Source organism: Aedes albopictus, chromosome 3 (assembly GCF_035046485.1).
Source record: "Aedes albopictus strain Foshan chromosome 3, AalbF5, whole genome shotgun sequence".
NCBI lineage: Eukaryota > Metazoa > Arthropoda > Insecta > Diptera > Culicidae > Aedes > Aedes albopictus.
Genome location: NC_085138.1, coordinates 97174297 through 97194231, shown reverse-complemented (window position 1 = coordinate 97194231; position 19935 = coordinate 97174297). Strand labels below are relative to the sequence as shown.

Genomic DNA, 19935 nt, shown 5'->3' with positions numbered 1-19935 from the left:
ATGCTCAGTTTTCAAATCAACCATGCGTTTTATTGTTTTAAACAAGCCTCATTTTTCTGCGTGTATAATTCCTTCAGGAGTATCTTTGAAGAAATCTTTCAGGAATTCATGGGAAACATTATTTACGAATTTGGCTAGATTTCACGAGGTATTCACCAAAATTTCTCCAAAGGCTTTATTTAGGGATTCCTGGTGATTTTTAGCTTGTATTGCTTTTTGAGTGATTCTTGATGTTTTTGGTATCCATTGTTTTATAAGGATGCAAAATATAATCAAATTAAAAAAAATGTGTATGGGAATATTTGGCCTTTTATTTTCAAAAAATCATATCTGAAAAACTAAAAAACATTCATCTTTGATTTTTTTTTATATGTTACGCCAAATTTCATGAACATTTTGATAAAAATATAAAACCAGGATACTCCTTTGGTCTCGTCCCGAGACCATAAAAACTTAAAAAAAAACTTAAAAAATGCATATTTTTCAAACCAAAACAGAATTTGACCCCTTCAACGTATTTTTAAGTATATTTTAAATCGATCAACTGGTTCAAAAGTTATGTTTTTTTTTAAATTTAGTTTTAAAAAACCTTTATTTTCAGGACCACCCTATCTGAAAATTGGACACCCCAATAACGAAATTAAAAAATACGGGTCTGATTATTTTTGAAGATGCCACAAAAGTTCAGCTTATTGGACGCAGGGGCTTAATTTCCCCAACAGGGGAGGAAAACAAAATCGAAGAACTACGAACCCACCAAGTTTCACGACAATCGGAGTTGCACTACATCATTTTTCTATGGATTGGCTGAATTAATCGTTCTTGGAAGTTTTGCTAAAACTTTTCCTAGAATTCTTCCAAGAATCCTCACTGAATGTATATTTGAGTTTATCAAAGATCTTCCTGAAGTATCCAGAACTCGTTCAAGACTTTTACCAAAATTCTTCTAATCATCAGTATTAGTCAAAAAATCTTCCAAGTATTCTCAGTAGTATAGGATTATTTGATGCTTTCGATAGCTCTTCCACGCAGAAAATGAACTGAAATTTCAAATTATTCTACATATCAACCTCTATAATCGAAGTCTTACACCGTCTTACCGTTCATAAAAGCCTATATTGTTACAATGAACCATTTTCAGTTCAACGCAAGAATCGGGATTTTTTTAGCTCTGTGTAACTAAAGTATGGTTGGATGTTCGAAAAAAAATCATGCGTAGTTTTTGCATTGAAACCTGTACTTAGATTCTATTTTTGGTATAAACAATCTCAAAAAATGTTTTCATTTGCGAAAATTGATGAAAAATAAAAATTCGAAAAAAAAAATAGTTAGACGCATTTGACCAACCTGGGCTACTCCGAAACTTTTGAGGCATGAAACTGCAGCTTTCTACAGACAAATAAAAAAAATGAGAAGATAAGGTTTGTGGAAAGTTTAAATTATCTGACATCTAACATAGATTGGCGATGAATATTACTCTCAGCGTATTTTCAAAAGTCCTTCAAATATCCTCAAACATTTTCGAAGACACAATCTCAATCTAAGAAGAAAATTAGGTTTTTTTAATACGCCCATAAGTCAGGTTAGAAGACTGGTTATGTGTTGATGCATTCAATTGAAATTAAAAAAAAAACTACACAACGAAACAAAAATTCAGTAACAAATTTTGAAAACGACGTATAATCAATACTACACCATTGATTATACGTTGTTTTCAAAATGTGTTACTGAATTAACTATTAGTCTGTTTCAAGAGCAAACTTTTGTGTCTCCGAAAGATTTTGGGCCGCTAAATTCACATCAAATTCGATTTTGCAGAACAAAGTATTTTGCATGAGTCGATAATTTAGATGTTAATTGACCCATTTACCCTTTGATTGCTTAATAAAATATTTCCATGTTTAATGGCTTGCCATAAAAAAAGCCCAAACTCGCATATTTTGCCCAATAAATTGAGGTATAGCTCAAAATTGTGACGTGCTGGAGCAAATCTGAGCCCGAATTCGGATTCAGCAGCCCGAAATCTGTCAGAGACACATAAAATGCCTAATTTTTCGTGTTCCGTGACTACAACCAACACGATCAACCATGCGCCTCCACCAAAGCTGCTTTGATGGCAAAGTGCACACAAAAATGTAAATATTTGCACGCTTCAGCACATAATGACCGTACAGAATTTCCATCGAAACCAACAATACATTTCGTGCATCCGACCGCAAAGTAAACACAACCCCATCGCAAGCGACCGCAAACCGCATAGTTTGTTCAGTTTGTTTCCGCAATCAAAAGAAACGAAACGAGATGCCCATTGCATTGCGTTGCGATGGCATCGCGAAAAATTTAAAAAAAACACACACAAATTCCAAGTCCATTACCATTTTCGTCAGTTCGATGGATCGTGAAAAATGAAGGCCGTCACTGGCTGACTCTGGTCGCGTTCGACGCGTCGGAAGCAATGTTTAACAACACCGTAAAAATCAATCCACCAGCTCGTACGTCTCTAAAAATATCGACACAATATTACCGATTCTGCGCTCGGTGGTGCGAGTTTATGTGAATGTAGAGCATAACTTCATCTTATCTGTGGAAGTCTGGATGAATTTTGGTATACCGATTTTTTAAGATGAAAACATTTTGAAATTTTGTGATATATGTTAAAATATTTTTATTTTTATTTTTTTCACGAAGAATTTTATTTTCGGTGTAACTTTTAGGAACATTATTTAAGTGTGTATTTAACTCCCTTAAACTCTTTTACTTTAATAGAATGATTGAGGAATTGAGGAAAAATTTAAAATACGTTAATTGTTGCGAATAAATACAAAAGGAATAATGACATCTGAAAGGTGACCAAAACATCAATATTTTAATGATTTAAAAAAATGTTAGTTTTAAAAAACACCAAAAACCATTTTGAGATATATAAAACAGTCCTAAATTTCAGCTAAAAATATAAAAGTTTGGATTGCCCAGGCAAGAAAAAATACAAAAATGCTCAAACCATACCCCGTTGTTGTTGTGTATTAGAGAATTAATATATTTAAAAAGTTAAAAAAAACTTTTTCTTCTTTTTCCGTTTTTTTATTCTCTCTTTTATTTTTCTTCATTGTCTTCTTCTTCTTCCTAATCTTCTTCTTCTTCTTCCTAATCTTCTTCTTCTTCTTCTTCTATCCCTTTTCCTTTGTCTCTTTTTCCTTCTTTCTTTTATCTCTGTTATCTCTCCATGTTAGATTTATCCTGAGTTTCTAGAAGACGCTTGAAATTTGTCATCAAGATTGGATTGATAATTTCTAGGAATCCTCCTAGAAGTCCTTATTTTGTATAACTGACGTCCGACCGACAACCCAAAATCGAAATTGTGTCAACCACTGTGCACCGCCAGACAACTCAGCAAGTCGAAGGAAGTAAGCTGGGAGCACACCGGCACGTGATCACACTCTGACATAAATTTTTCACTCAATGCATAACTCATCGTTCATCACTTGGTCCGTTATCATTCAAAAACAATTTGTTCGGTTTGTTCTATTCATGGTCACATATGAAGTGTAGCACACGCACACACACACACACACCCCCAAACCCGCAATGACGAGTGGTTTATTTTTCTCGTGCATCCTCTCCACAACTTCAATTGCCACCGCTGGCACTGCTGGCTGGCGCTGTTCGCCACTACTAGCCGCACTCGACAGTAAATGGCACAAGGGAAAACACTCGCGTGGAAAAACATTCTATCATACATGTGTTAACGTCTAGATAGGTATGTAGCTAGAGCTCTCTAACGAGCTCGCTGATCTCTCTGTGGTGCAAAAGGAAAACCGCTCGCGAGTGAGGATCATCTCGGCTAGCAAGCATATATAGGTGCGGTGGACAAGCGCGAAGGAGGGAGGTATGAGAAAATGAGGGTTTCAATCAGTGATTAGTCCATTCAAGAAATCCTGTTTATAGAAGCGGCATTATTGCTTGTGGGTTTAGGTTTTGCTTCAAAGAGGAATTCCAATTTCTATAGATATACATTGACTCTCTTGAATATCGAGTGGTTTGGGCATGATTCGAACAAGGAAAGCCAGCGTTTGATAGCCAATCAAACCGTGCTAAGAGATTTTTTTATATTGTATCCCAATCCCAATGAAATACGTAGAACTTATGACATTATTTCGGTTCTATAACATTTACCCGAAAACCATTTACCCGAAAGACATTTACCCGAATGACATTTACCCGAACGTCAGTTACCCGAATGCGACAAATACCCGAATGCGACATTTACCCGAATGCGACATGTACCCGAATACGACATTTACCCGAATGCGACACTTACCCGAAAAATAAAAAAATGTGTACTTGATCCCCATATGATTTGTCAATAACAAATATGTTATGGCCCGGTATCATATAGCAGGCTTTGGTTAGACCTAATAATCTGAGTGATCATCAAGCACCCTCATACAGGACTAACTGGCTGTCACAATGCTATTTTGATCAAAGGATTTTTGTTGATATTCTGTTCTTTTACGGCTCCATCCAATTAGCCCGAACGTCAATCCGAATCAATCAGGAGGTCGCCCAAAAAATGCAAAATTAGCTACTTATATACACGATCACAAACTGGCAGCCATACCGCAAGTATTATCCACTTCTTCTAAGATTTGCCTTCTTTTTAAAATAGGCTGTTCTTTCGAATTTACATTGTCCACCCGTAAACTGTTGATGAGTTGGTCGGCTGGTACTGGCTAAACTGGTAATTTCTCCATATAATGTATTCATTCTTTCCATAAGAGGCTACTTTTGCGAGTTGGAGTTGAAATGTTATTTAGTTTGTTGCGGACGAACTACTAACTCCATAGGAGACCCGTGAATCCATCTTTCTATCTATATCCTTTAGGGAACTATTATACATATCTATTGGGGTGATGACCCATTCGGGGAAATGGCTTTTGGAATAATGTCCTATTCGAGGTTATGATGGCATTCGGGGTAAGGGGGTAGAGTTTCTTTAACAGACATAGTATCACTGTCCCAAGCAACACACATGTTATAATAGAGTTACGGCAGCGCAAGTTTTGGTTGTATAGAAGTTTATTTGACGTAATTCTAACATTGTGTTGAAATAACGTAAAATAAACTTCTATACAACCAAAACTTGCGCTGTCGTAACTTTTATATAACATGTGTGTTGCTTGGGGTGTTGTTTGGTGGCCAAGCTATTACCTATCCTTCGGAGATTTTTCCTTCTTCTCTTCAAAGGCTATTCTTTCGAGTTGCACTGCTGCATATTTTGTTGGCGTTCGAACTACTAACTGCAGAACAAACATAGTTGCTGTACAATAGAAGAATAAGTCAATCATAAGCTTAATTTTTTAAATTTTGATTGAATAAGCTGTTATTCAGCTACCATTATTGTTAGTTGGGATGCATATAAGTTTTGTCCTTATTTCGATTATATGATGTTCTTTTGAATTACACTCTTACATGATTGAGTGATGGATTCCAAGTCTACATCTAAGATTTTTTTCCTTCTTTTAATAATGGGATGTTCTGTTTGGTGAATAATCTGCAAACTTTTCTGTCAAATATTATTTTCTAATGATATGTTGATTTTCCGAGGGCTGTTTCTAATCGTTTCGAACTAATGACACCTTGGGCTACAAACAGAGATTTCCCCTTCTTTAAATCATAAACTGTTCTTTTCTTATCAAAAGAACAGCATATGAATCAAAGAAGGGTAAATATCTAGAGTGAACGCTAACAGCGTTAACATAACAAATGTAAGCTGCAGTTATGAGTTTTATTCAAGCATATGCCCTGTGAATTCCTATCGCGGATCATTTCAGGGAAAATTTGATAAAATGGGTTCTTGAGGAATATCAAAATGCTTTTCTGATCCACAATACAAAATAATACATGCAGTTTTTAAATAGAACAAAATAAGTGAACTTTATTCTCAAAATCATAATTTGTGCATAGTAATAAACTATTCGGGTAAGTGTCGCATTCGGGTAAGTGTCGCATTCGGGCAAATGTCGCATTCGGGTAAATGTCGCATTCGGGTATTTGGCATTCGGGTATATGTTACATTCGGGTAAATGGTTTTCGGGTAAATGTCTTTCGGGTAAATGGTTTTCGGGTAAATGTTATAGAATCCATTATTTCATCCATCAGTATATCGTAAATGACGATAAAGAAACGTTAACAGTTTCAACAATTATTAGCTTCGATTTCAAAATTGTACCAATTTTCCTCCTACCCACGGTACAAACAAAACAACACGCATAGCAAAGTCAAATGTGCAAACCACCCACTCATCTGCATAGTGCACCACACGCGAACACTTGGCACCAGTAGAATAAACCGATTTGATTGTAATGCACGACTTTCAATAACCTGTCAGTTAGGTATTTGAAGAGTGTTTGCAAATTGGCAAGTGTGGAAATATGAACTGGCCCAGTTCATGGGTGTTGCTGAAACAATCCAGACAGATTTTTTCTTGTATCGACTTTTTTTAGTTCCACCCTATTTGATTATCCTTTGACAGATACACGTATTCCGACTACCACTTGTAATTTTCCTAATAAGCAAATATGGCGGAATTAAAAGGTCTAGCTATGGAAGTGCTGTTCTTGAAATAAAATTTAATTGAATGTGACTGAGATGAATTTTACGAAAATAACAGCCTTTAAAAACTGTCTCTGACGCGTGGACGTTTTTGAGATCCTTATATTCAACTTTTTTTTAATGTTTAATATTAAATACTCTAGAAATGTTTCTATGTCATTGTTAAATTAGTGTATCGACTATATAATTCGATAGATAAATGCATGGTTTATAGATTGGCAGCAGGTGAACAATGTTTTCAAAACTTTCGCATTTTTTATGGATCATACTGTACATACACACACACACACATCCCGAGCAAAAGCGGATAACAAAGTGATATCACTTTGATAATAAACTGTATTATCGGTGTCATCATTTTGTTATTTATGTTTTCAACTTTTTCAATTGATTATAACCAGATGATAACAAATTTAGTTATCGATAGTTTCGGTCTATCGTGATAACTTAAAAATACTAAATGATAACAAAATATGTTATGTGTTTTCAAACGCATGTTTCAAAGCTTTTTTAAAAACTAAGAGCCTGATGGAGCTCGATTCTTAGAATAGATTCCACTTTCCACCTTCAATGCGACTGTAATAGAAAGTGTAGCCTTTTATTACTTTCACTCTCAATGAGTCCCGTTGGTTGCAACCGACAATTACGCGATCAGGGTTTAAGACCCACCTGGGCGCAATAGTTGAAAACATTGGATGTAAATTATAAGAAACTTTTTTCAATAGGTGACGATGTCGGTAAAGTAGATTTTTACTATTTTTGTCGGTAAAATAGCACTGAGTGTTGTCTTATTGATAACAAAACCAGTTCTCAATCAGCTGTATTTTATCATGTTGATAACTGAATTTGATGTTGAACAAAATATTATATAACACAATTTGAACTAAATGATAACTAAACTTCTTATCATTTTCGTATTCAAAAGTAAATCTGAGTTATCATTTTTGTTATATTGGATCTTAATTCAAACTAAATAATAACAAACTCAATTATCAAACGAATGATAACCAGGTAACAGAACTTGTTATCATTTTGTTATTCGCGTTTGCATATGCATACACACATACAGACATCATCTTAATTCGTCGAACTGAGTTGATTGGTATATGTGACTTGACCCTCCGAGCCTTCTATCAAAAATTCGTTTTTTGAGTGAACATATAGCCTTTCAGTACACTTTGGGGTACGCGAAAGGCAAAACGTTTTTAGATTTTATAATTATTGTTGACATATTTTCATTTTTTTTTTATGGAAAATTTTATTTTCCTTGTGATTTAATTCGGTCTGGTTGGATGCAATTTAATTTTCTCTGGCCGACAGAAATTGCGAATTTAGTCCACGAAAAGCAGTTAAAATTACTAGATTTGTACATGGCAGGCTTAACCCAATGGTTAAGAAACTCATTTTTTTTAAATGGTCTGTGGTTCGGTTCAGCAGAATCTCGACCATATAAGGTTCGCGTGCATGGGAAAGTGCGCTGATTAATAATAATAAATCGCGGTGGCATCCATCCAGGAAAAGCTCCAAGACAAGGTTTCTATTCAAATTTGTTCCTGGGCTTCTTCAGAATTTTCTGGTGAAATTCTTAGGGAGTTTTTGCTGAGATTCTTCCGAAGGCTTATTTAGGATTCCTTCAGAATCTTTTTTGAGATTCCTAAAAGGTACCATACTAAATTTGCTGGAGTATTTCCTTGAGAAATCATGTAGAAACTTCTTGATGAGTGTAATAAGTAAAAACTGCAGGAGAAATTTCTCAAAACACTCCCTAATAAACTCTTGAAGGATGTTCATTAGAAACATCTGAATGAATTCCAGACTATAAAAATACAAGAATACCAAACGGAACTCTTGGAGGAAACCAAAAAAGAATGAATTCCTAGATGAATCCTGGAAAAGTTCTTGAAAAAATTCCAGTAGCAGTTTCTGAAAGAATTTCAGAAGGACTTCCCAGAACAATCCCGGCAAGAGTTCCCAAAGGAATCCCGGAAGAAGTTCTCCAAGCAATCCACGAAGAAGTTCCTAAAGAAATTCAGATGCAATTCCTGACCGAGGCCCAGAAAGAATTCCTGGAATTCTTGAAGCAATCCCAGAAGTAGTTACTGAAAAATTCCCAGGGAGAAATATTGAGAGGAGGAATATTGGAAGAAGTTCTTGTAGGATTCCTAGAAGGATCTCAGGATTCTTTCTGAAAGAATCTCAGAAGGAACTCCGGGAGGAACCTCGCATGAAATTACTGGAAGGAATCCCAGACGGAATTTTGGAGAAAGTTTCTGTAAAAAACTTTGAAAGGAGTTCCTGAAGCAATCCCCGAGAGAACTCCTGGAAAAACTCCGGAAAAATCCCTGGTTAAATTGGTGGAATTCTCAGTTATATTTTTCAGTAATACTTCTGAACTTCACAAAACATTCCAAAAGAAACTATTAGGAGAGTCTAGTATGGAATTCCAGCAGGATTCTCGGAAATTTTTAAGAAATCTCCCCCCCCCCTTCCTTGAGAAATCACGGAAGTCCCAATAGAAATCTTTGAAGTAATCCTGAAAGGTGTTCCTGGAAGAACCCAAGCAACACGACCAAACTAGTAACAGCAACACCAGTGCAACACCAGCACATAATTGCGCAAGTTTTCCGCAACACATTTGAAACCTAAATTGAACAAACAAACCAGAGTAAGATGTTTCATATTTGCACACTAAATGCACGCTGACCATATTGTCCCTTGTGCGGAATATGTAAGCTCCGCCTCCATGAATCAATGTCAAACACGAGGTAATTTGTGATTCCTATGAAACAAAGCCGCAACTTTAAGAAATTCGGAGTTTACATAAATGCAACTCAACTGACAAGATGGAAGTTGCGTGTGTTTTTAGAATAACTCATCTGGGCCAAAGCATAGAATGTCACATTTTGGATGATGTTGCAGGTGCTAATTGGGAACCTTCTGAGAATTTCAGAACGGATTCTAGAGGGAATTTCTGGAGGGACACCAAAACCCCCACAGAATGAAATCCTTGAGGGCTTCTACAATAAACTTGTGGAGAAACCACGCAAGAAATTCCTGGAGGAATATCAAGAAAAATTTCTGGAATAATCCTAAAAGGAATTGCTGGAGGAATCTCGGAATTATTTTTTCGAGAAATTTCGGAAGGAACTTGGAAGGAATTCTGTTACTCCAGAAGTAGTCTCAGATGGTATTTCTCAAGAAATCCCAGAAAAAATCTCTGCAAAAATCTCGGAAGTACTTCCTGGAAGAATCCTGGCAAGAGCTTTTGCAGGAATCTCAGACGGAATCTCTTTAGGAATCTCAGCAGAAACTGCTGGAAGAATGCTAGATGTAACTTTTGAAGGAATTCTAAATAAACCCCCGGAAGAATCTCATCAAAAACACCTTGGAAGTAACACAAGAAACTTTTAGAGAAGCCCCAGCATATTTTTCTAGAAAAACAGCAGGACTTCTTGAAGGAATCTTGGATGGAATTCCTGAGAAATCCCAGAACGACCTCCTGGAGGGGTGCCACCATACCGTCATCAAGTCCTAAATTAGCAAGTCCAAATTCACAAACAGCAGGGCCACTAAACGTAAAAGACCTTGAATTTTTTTCTCAAATCAGTTATCATACGCATGTAGAGGAAGGATCAAGGAATCTCTTGAATGTTTTTCCTGGTGGAAAATGTTTTTCGTTTCTGCAGAAACCACTTTTAAACAAAATTTAAAAAAAAATGTTTTTGAAAAGATGAAAAATATTTTACACCTATTTATTACAGCGTGTGCCAATGATAGGAACCCTGTACCAGTTATGGATACATATTTAACTTCGGTTCCTTTTCGCACTATACGCATGCATTCCTTATGGGATTAGCCATAACTGGTACACTATGGCAAAAAACGTGCAAAGAAGCCGAAATTTTAAGGAAAATAATTTATTTCTATCATAATTAGTGCAAAACGTCGAGTTTAAATGAGCGAAACCATCTTTTGTGAACGTAATCTGTTGTTCAAAAATTTTTCTCGTTGATTTTTTTTTTTGCCCACCAACTACCCCTACACCAAAAAGCTCAGTCGACACCTCAGTGGACACCTTATAATGTTAATACACACAAACAATTCATACTTTCATAACATAACACTTAAGGTATAGTAGAAGGAGCAGCAACAAAAGTCCCAGTGGAATTAAAATCCTTTGAAGGGACTTAGACGAGACAAAACAAGATATAATACTAAAAAGAATGTTAAAAGGAAGTTTATGGAGATTTGATCATATTAAATGAATTCATTACTTTTTCTTTTAAGGTGCAGTTTTAGTTTAATTTTGAAGATGTTTCTGTTATTAATAAGTTTTAATTCATTTGGCAATAAATTGTACTTTTGTGGTCCTATGAACGTCGTTCTTTTTTAGCCAAGATTAGTTTTTGCCCGAGTGCAAATCAAATGATATGCTTGCCGTGTATTATGTACGTTCTTATTTCATGTAATAGGTAAATTATTGTGTACATTTTCATTATTTATAATATCATGAACGAATATACAAGTTTGAAGCTCACACAGACCGCGAATTGGAAGGATAGAATGATTTCGATTTTCATACAATCTAACTGTGGGGTACAATCAAGGAAGACTGAAAATATGTTTTAAGCAACGGTTTTGCAACACTTGAAGTCTAGCTAGTTTGGATTTACATGCATTCCCCCAAACTATATTAAGATATTGCATCATAGAGTGAATGCAAGCATAATAATACTTTAGAAGTGCAGCCTGCGACACAAATGCCTTAACTTTCCTTATAACACCACAGAGAACTGAAACTTTATTCTCAATGTTCACTATGTGATTGACCCATGATAATGTTGAGTCTAAAACAATTCCCAAATATTTATACTCATGAACTAATTCGAAAACAGTTTGATGCAGTTTAGGACTATTTATTGGTGATGTTTTTTTTTCTTGAAGAATGAAATAGCATGAATTTTGTTTTTGAAAGGTTAAGTGAGAGGAGATTCGTACAAAAATAATTAAAAAGGACACGAAGATCATGTTCAACTTCATGAAATATGGCTGAGTCATCAGCGTAATGTCTGGGAATACCCTTAAGTTTAAGCTTGCCAATATTATTTATATAAATGAGAAAAAGCTGTGAACCTATGTTGCTTCCTTGGGGCACTCCAATGTTAATTCCAAGTGTTTCACTTACACGGTGTTCAATAAGTTCGGATACACAATAAACATGAATTTATTTCCCATCTGTAATTCAGATTTGCCAAGTGAATGTTTTAATTGAAAGCTCACATAATACTGATCAAATACAGTATATGTTTTGAAATAAACTGTCCTATATCCTTTTTCAATAATTGCAAATGTGTCTCAAGTTTCCTTCGGCCGGCACGCACGTCTTTCATTGGTATTTCATCTAGTTTTTATTGAGTAACGGTGTTAAGTTAAATCAAATTAGGTTGTTGTCCTCAGCATTAGTGGTAGCAACTATGACCATATCTCTTTCTCTCTTCTTGGCGTAACGTCCTCATTGGGACAAAACCTGCTTCTCAGCTTAGTGTTCTATGAGCACTTCCACAGTTATTAACTGAGAGCTTCCTCTGCCAATGACCATTTTGCATGCGTACATCGTGTGGCAGGCACGAAGATACTCTATGCCCAAGGAAGTCAAGGAAATTTCCTTTACGAAAAGATCCTGTACCGACCGGGAATCGAACCCGTCACCCTCAGCATGGTCATGCTGAATACCCGTGCGTTTACCGCCTCGGCTATATGGGCCCTATGACCATATAAAATAATCAAAAGATTCAGATTGGGTGAAGTACGGAGTCATTTTATCTTGATCGTTAAAATTGCTAAAATTGTCGCTTTACCTGTTTTAATTATTTTTGTTTTGTAAAAAAGCAAGGCTGCGTTATATCTCAGTTTAACCCATAATTATCTTTTCCAAAACTTGATTACATCTCTATTTTGGCAAATTTCAACCAAAATTGGCTTTATATAATGTATTTATGCCTTTTTCGTAGATTTAAGCACATTTTGACTAAACTTGCAAATTTATCGCCATATCATCACTGAATCAGCAGTGTAAAACTTTTGTCTAATAATTTAGTTATTTTAATTTAGTATAGTGAGATGTAAATTCAAAAGTCAACGTTTTAGACTTCTGTAGCATGAGCAACTTTTCGAAAATTATTCCAGCGTGCCGGAACGAACAAACTTTAGATACATCTAAAGCTTATAAAAAAAAGTAGAAAAACCATATGCTGCATTTGATCAGTGTTATATGACCTTTCAATAAATACATTTACTTTGAAAATCAGAATTACAGATGGGAAATGAATTCAAGTTATATGGTGTATCCGAACTAATTGAACACCGTGTATTGCATCATCAATCGCAACAAATTGTTTTCGGCCTGTCAAATAACTTTCTATTAGTCTGTTCGGAAGACCCCGAATTCCATTAGCAGTCTAGCTTTTTTAAAAGAATTTTATGGTCCAATGTATCGAAAGCTTTCTTTAAATCTATGAACAGACCTCCAACAACATGTTTGGCTTCAATTTGTTTAGTAACAAAGTCGACTAACTCCACAACAGCTGTAGTGGTGCTGCATCCTTTTCTAAAGCCGTATTGAAGTGGATACAGAACATTTGTTTCAAAAAATGAGGATAATCTGTTAACAAGAAGTTTTTCAAAAATTTTGTTGAATATTAATAACATGGAAATTGGACGATAATTACATGCACAATCTGCATCACCTGATTTGAAAATTGGAATAACCTTTGCCAGTTTCAAGCAATCTGGATATACGCCAGTTGAAACCATTGTATTGAACATTTCCGATAGAATCCGTGAGAATTGCAAACAATTGCTAGCGATGGTGGAATATTGTCGGCCTCAGAACTTTTGTTGGCATCTAAGTCTTTGATTATCAGAAATACCTCATTGGGATTTGTAGGTAGATAAATTGAGTTAATTACAGTTGTTATTTTCTCGCAAGGGTTCGAATCTCCGGTTTCGGGGATGTTCTTCGCTAAGTTTTTACCTACTGTTGCAAAATACGTATTTGAAATATTACACGACTCTTCAGTCGTTGTTGCTGAAACTCCGTCAGTATTTTTAACCGTAATTGTTTGCTTTCCTTTAGATCGACCAAATATTTTATTTATGTTGTTCCACATTTTGGAGTGACTTGTTGTGTTAAGTAAATTTTCAAAATATTGTTTTTTACAGGTATATTTGGCATGCTTCACTTTTTTACTAACATAATCCAGCATCTGTTTAAAATTGAGATCATAAGGATTACGTTTCAATCTCTTCAAATATTTATTTATTTTTATTTTAATCAATATGAAGAGGTCAAACGACATCCAAGGGCAGTTTCTGTTTTGTAATTTGATGTTTTTGACACAGTTTCGGTGCATCTAGAAAAAATTGTGTTATAAGCATTTTGTATATTGATGAGGGATTCTGAAACGCTTTCCACTTCATTCATAGTTCATTTTCACACTTTAAAGATTTACATCGTTAAAGAGTAAAAATCAACTATGGCGAATAATTGGTACTATAGCCATAATTCGTACACTTACCCTAGAACACTTTAAGACATTCTTTTCATATTTTTTCTAGGGTTTTCATCAAATTCTTAAAGTAAGGTGGGGCGAACGTTCGAGTAGCGAAAGACTCAAATCAAGTCGTTACTTTTGGATATCAAGGTTTTTCGAAGCCTGTTAGAATAAGAATCGTTCACTTCAAAAGCTATGGAAAGTTATTTATAGCTTATTTTCAGTATGCTAAATTCAACTCTAATTTGAGTAAAATTCAGATAGAATTTTTACGAATATTTTACGCGCTGCATCACATTTTGACTTGTTTCAAGTATTTATGTTACCGAATTGTTATTATGACTTACATTAGCTTCGAACATCCGCACCCCTCACGGGTCGAAAGGTCAAATTTGACTCGCATTTACCGCACATGTTTTAAACTCGATGGAAATATTTAATATGTGTTATGTCAAAAACAAGTTTTTTTTAAACTTAAATATAAGTGAGTTCAGATAAAGAGTCAAAAAATCTTCAAAAAGTTAGAAGCAAAGGGGTACGGTACATACATTTATTTGTTCAACATCACATTTAAGACAAGACATATTCAACAATAGTACGCCACAATACTCGGTTTGTGGCTGCCGCTCTCCGTCCTTGGTCGCGCCCAATATTGTCACCCCCATCGACGGTATCAAAATTTTAAACAAAAATGAATTCGGAAACAGAGCCAAAAATATTTCAAACTCACTCCACCAAAAATTCTACTACAACATCTTTAGGGAACAGTTTAGATTTGTATACACAATACTGCGGCCTCTACCGGACCGATTCCAGTATGTCAATTTTGTGTCAGCCAAAAAATATATTTACGAAAGGTTCCATGAAACAGAACTAGCTGAACAACAGTTTGCGTGAAAGTGATTTGTTCCACTGTTGTACAGCAAAAATGTTTGTTTGGGTCACGTTTTTTACTGCTATTTTTTTTTCTGTGTCAATGGTCACTCTTGGGATGAAACTGAATGCATTTCTTCAGTTTTTAGTTTTTCATTTTCATTGAATAACGGAGCAATATTTTGACCATATCCATACACTGAGGCAAAAATACTTAGGATTTTCATAAGTTGTAATTTATGAATGGATGATTTTTCTGTTTCATCACTCGTTTATTTATTTTATAGCTGTTGGGCTTGCGTTTCATACCTACAACTTATGATTGCCATAAGGGTCATGGTTGTGAAAAAATCATAATTGAAAACTATGAAAGTCATTGCAGTAAGGGTATGGATTACAATTAGCTGCTGCTTGGACAAACACACATTACTCAAAGATCTGTTTTCGAAACTGGAGGACATAGAAAGTCAAATTGCCTTCATTTCCTAATTTCAAGAATTCTCCGCCTAAATCAACAACAAATCTGGGATTACGTAAGAAACATGATCGGTCGTTCTTAATCGATCTTAACGATTGATTAAAAGTGACAAGAAGCAAATTTGACGGTCATTTTGTTGCCACAGAATGTTGGCCACTTATGCAAACTTAAATGAAAGAAGAGTCGAACGCGCTCCTTGTCCTTTTGTTTCAAATTATCGATCAAGAAAAATCGATAATTTTACTAACTGGGTAATTCCATGATACAATGTCATGCCATGATTTAGAGTAGAATTAATCCATCCATAATCAATAAAATTGGAATACGAATATTATTTTACTTGCGCCATGAAATTCATAACAATAACGATTTCCATAAGAATTAGTAGTTGAATTCAATAAGAGAAAATACACGATAATCATAGTTTTTATCCGATGATATTCATAAGCGAAAACTTATGATTTTGTTAAGCGACTGGATATTGAATTTTTCCCTCTTTATCATAAGTGAAATTTATGGCTTTCAACAGTAATCGTAGTGTCGCCAAATCATAAGGGGTTCTTCCTAAGTTTGTTTGCCTCAGTGTACAGTTTCATCTCACTTTTCGCGACATTTATGTCAATGTTTGGGCGCTATATCCCTACAATATATAATTTAGATATCAGTTTTCACTACTAGTCAGTCTCGTAAAACTTATCAGAAACTAAAAAAAATAAACAATATTTTCTATCAGTAAATTTGCAAAACTCTGCTCTAAATGTATTTTTGGTGTTTTAAAAATGTTCTTCTTCAATGGCAGAATGACAAAAAGCAAACACAAATTTAAAAAAAAAATATTAAAAAAAAACTTTTTACATGAAATGTGAACAGATTGATCATTTCTTGTATAACAAATTTGACAAGATAAATACGAATTATAACTCACCTTTACAATCACTTATTCCAGCAAACTTCCTAATCCGAACTCACTGGCGATCCGTATAAAACTCAAATTTGCACAAATTGAGGTGGGAAAACCATTTCGAGTTTTACCTATCACAATTCCACAACACTCAACTCAATCGCATTGCCTCCCGCTCTTCCTCACTGTCGGAATCCAATTTCCAGCTTGGAGATTAAATTATAAACTTTTGCCACAATCCCTTTTTCCAACAAGACGGCAAGCTTGTTCTCGACGCAAATAAACGAATAATTTACTGCTCTGGACCGGGCGGTCGCGGTCGGATCCTGTTGCGAGTTAACCTCCAGTCAACGCACCAGAAACGCACCAATCCTCAACAATTTCCGCGCCAAATCTAATTCACCACACTACTGGCCCGCCCGAAACATTGCCTTCCGCTGTTCGACATCCCGGTCTGGCAGCTCAACACCACAAACTTTCCCGAATATAACCCGCGCACTCCGCGTGATCTCTTCCTTATTGCAAGATAAACACAATCTTTTGGGGGGGAGCAATATTCTTCGCCTGGCCTCGATGGCGTGGTGGAACCAACGATTGCACTTAACTCCAACGGTGAAACATTATCTCTCGCCTTCACCAGACAAACCACCACCAAAACGCACCCGGCAACAGCTCATCAGAACGCGCCACAACCGACCACCGATTGAACGACCACTAATCGCACCTAGGAATCCGTAATTCTACTCAAGGCGGATCAACGCGCCAAGATACTTCTTATACTACTAACTGTGGTATCAACTCGCGGGAAAATGCGAAAAGCTAAACCGTTTTCCACCAGCGTCAGCAACCGACTGAATCGCAGCAGCTCCAAATGCTACACGCACGGTGACTACTCAGCAGGGGACCGTTAGCACCAGTCACGCTTTCCATCGATACGGGCGGCGGCGCGCGATTCGCACTTCGAAGAGCAGATCCATGGTCAGGGATGGAATTACAGAATACCGCCACCCGGTATCTAACCGCCTACTGGGGAAAAAATGTTGCGGCAACCGATCCCAGTGGGTCTGAAAATTCGGAGAGACATGCGGGACGGTACGCGACGACGACGGTTAAATCGTTTTCCAATCGAAGGTCAGGGGCGTACGGACGGCATCATTGTTATTGTCGGTTCTTCGGAGAAACCGCCGGAGGAAAACAGAAACACGTGCTTGTTCGGGTTTTCCACGAGAGAAACGGGGGATGTTCTCGGAGAATGTTTTTCGGAGTGAGTCAAGCGAAAGAAAGTAGGGATGAACGAAATTAAATTCAATGAGATGATTGCGTGAACTAAGGATTCTTTAGCACTAGATTTAGATTCTTTCAATGATTTCGCGGCATTTATAAATTTCAAAGTTTGACCACAGACAAACAGACGCAACACTCTTCAAAACGGCTTGACACATGCATTTAACGATCAATTCGAATTTCATTTGATTTGCGCGATCGTTCCACCAGAGGCGCTAGTGTTCGATCGCTTTGACGTTTGCAAGTGTACACGTTGCTGAATGATGCAAACGAAAATTACAGGCGATTTGTGTAGTAGTGTGCGTGTTAAATAAACGTCAAATCGAGATTCATCATGGCCGACAGTGTCTCGCGTGGTTATACCAACAGGTGGCAGTGTGCTCATGAAAAAGACACCGGGCAAAAAATGTTGATGAAGTTTCTCTAAGAGTTACGTCTGTTTGTCTGTGGTTTGACTTCAATGTTTAAAAAAAATCAGTATTCTTATTTAATGGGAACGTTACGTTTGGTTGGGGGAAATATTGACCCACATTCGCCAACGTCCCTAATATAGGACAGAACTTTTTTTTTATAATATTTATTGGTATCTCAATCAATTTTTACATTCTTCAACTTAATCTAGGTGTTCTGTGTATTATAAGACACTATCATCCTAATTTGGTAAAATAAATTTAAGCTATTATCAATACTAATTAATAACATATTACATTCCATTTGCTGTAGCAGTTAAGATTTTTTGCAGGCTTTATTTTTCACCTGCGTGTCAGAAGTACATTTTTTTTAAATTTATCCTAACCCTAACCTAACTTAAACTTATTATACAAAGAACTAATCGTAGCAATAGAAGACTGCAACGATTTTTGACGAAAGTTTGCTATGATTTTAGTTGACATCTATTCCAATGTTTCAATATTAGAAATTTGATGCAACTCATTAGTGCTATACCAGGGAGGCAACTTCAGAATCATTTTTAAAGTGTTATTTTGAATCCTCTGAAGTTGCTTCTTTCTGGTATTGCAACAGCTTGACCATATTGGGACAGCGTACAACATGGCCGGTCTGAAAATTTGTTTATAAATCAAAAATTTGTTTTTACGACAAAGTTTTGATTTTCTATTAATAAGTGGATATAAACACTTAATGTATTTATTGCACTTAGTTTGAATACTTTCTATGTGGTTTTTAAAAGTTAAGTTTTTATCTAGTAAGAGCCCTAGATTCTTAACTTCGTCCGACCAATTTATTGGAGTTCCTCTCATAGTGACAACATGTCTACTTGAGGGTTTCAAATATAGAGCTCTTGGCTTATGTGGGAATATGATAAGTTGAGTTTTTGAAGCATTTGGAGAAATCTTCCATTTTTGCAAATAAGAAGAAAAAATATCTAAACTTTTTTGCAATCTACTACAAATGACACGCAAACTTCGCCCCTTGGCTGAGATACCTGTGTCATCTGCAAATGACGATTTTTGACATCCCTGTGGCAAATCAGGTAAGTCGGAGGTAAAAATATTGTATAAGATTGGTCCCAGTATGCTGCTTTGTGGAACACCAGCTCTTACAGGTAATCTAACTGACTTGGAATTTTGATAGTTTACCTGAAGTGTTCGATCTGATAAATAGTTTTGAATAATTTTAATAATATATACAGTGAGGACCCGATTTTGTCAGCCCCCGATTTTGTCTACCCCCGATTTTGTCTACCCCCGATTTTGTCAGCTTTTTGACCCGGTTTTTCAGCCTTTTTTGAAGTAAAAAATTAATTTGTATTTCATTCAGAATTTCCATTTTATAATCATTATTAATGCAGTTGATGTCTTTAGGCGTCACAGAAAAATTACGCAATGAACAAAACTCGAGTAACTTTTGAAAAAGGCCAAACTTTTTTTTTGCAAACTAACACATTGAGGCAATTTTAGGATCCAACCCTCGCCAATGTTTTAAACCAATATTGTTTTAAATTGCTAAAAGATTCCAGCTCTCTCTCTTCTTGGCGTAACGTTCCAACTGGGACACAGCCTGCTCCTCAGCTTAGTATTTTATGAGAACTTTTACAATTTTTAACTGAGATCCCCCACAGCCAATGTTTATTTTGCATTTGTACATAAATCGTGTGGTAGTCATGAAGATATACAAGGTAGTTAAGGAAATGTCGATTATGAAATGGATTCTGAGCTAACCGGCAATCAAACTCGTCACCCTCAGCATGGTTTTGCTGATTGCACGTGCACTTA

At 36.0% G+C, this 19935-nt stretch overlaps 1 protein-coding gene across 2 annotated transcripts in view; it reads right to left on the bottom strand.

The window, feature by feature from the left end:
• Positions 1–17274, bottom strand: part of LOC115267628 (neuropeptide CCHamide-2 receptor-like) — a 204338-nt gene extending 187064 nt beyond the window's left edge. For both annotated transcript variants that reach the window (XM_062855480.1, XM_062855481.1), the window contains exon 1: positions 16442–17274. The gene's annotated coding sequence lies outside the window, so the exon portion shown is untranslated. The remainder of the gene's footprint in view (positions 1–16441) is intronic.
• Positions 17275–19935: the final 2661 nt, after the last annotated feature.